Below are 910 nucleotides of genomic sequence, written 5' to 3'. Positions count from 1 at the left end.
AATTGGTCCTTACATAATAAAAGAGGATGTTAGAAGGCAATTGATCATAAATCCCCCCTACTCCTTGAAAACGGTGGTAGTAGATTTAACTCCCATGAATATCTCATTTATACAACCACAGTGTGCTAGATACATAGAACCCCTGTTTATAGGATTGAAGAGATGGCTGGGAACCAACTTTTAACAGGAATCCCTGCTAACAAAGTAAAAAGAGATCTGCTAGACAGAGCTCTAGGAGGGGCAGGAACAGGTCTTGGCGTGTTAATTAAATGCAGTAGGACAGCAAGGAGAAGCTTTGTCTAAATCCCTTAAAATAATTTTAAATGAGATAAGCACTAGCCATCAGCTGATAGCTAGTTTGCTCCCTGGATGGGAGAAGCTACAAGAAGTGGATCACTTAGCAGTATTACAAACAGTGGAGGTATTACAGAGCAATGTATCTATGGCATTAGCTTGTATACAAGCACAAACATGGACTAATGATGTGGTAAAGGACATCATAAGGGATGGAATGAGTGGGATTTTGCCTTTAGAAATAAGAAGCATTATGTGGAAATATGCTACTATAGCTGAACAAAAATTGTATTCTTAGTGGAAAATGATAAATTTTACATATGATGTACAATTAAATCAAATTACCACCTATATAGTGATGTCTGATGCTCAGATAGAACTGAGTGTGGCATTAGGATTAAATGTTAATGATAGTGTAATGCAGCCAGTAGAACATATATTGTGGGGCATGAAACAAAGCTTTGTATGGAAAACTGTGGAATTTGAAGCCTGCATGGAAATATATGCTATACAACCATATATCATATCATATGGTTGTATAGCATCATAACTGCAAACATATCCAATAACATATTGGATATGTTTGCAGTTATGATGCTATACAACCATATGATAT

The sequence above is a fragment of the Trachemys scripta genome, chromosome 4, assembly GCF_013100865.1.
Source record: "Trachemys scripta elegans isolate TJP31775 chromosome 4, CAS_Tse_1.0, whole genome shotgun sequence".
NCBI lineage: Eukaryota > Metazoa > Chordata > Testudines > Emydidae > Trachemys > Trachemys scripta.
This window is presented reverse-complemented; position numbering follows the sequence as displayed.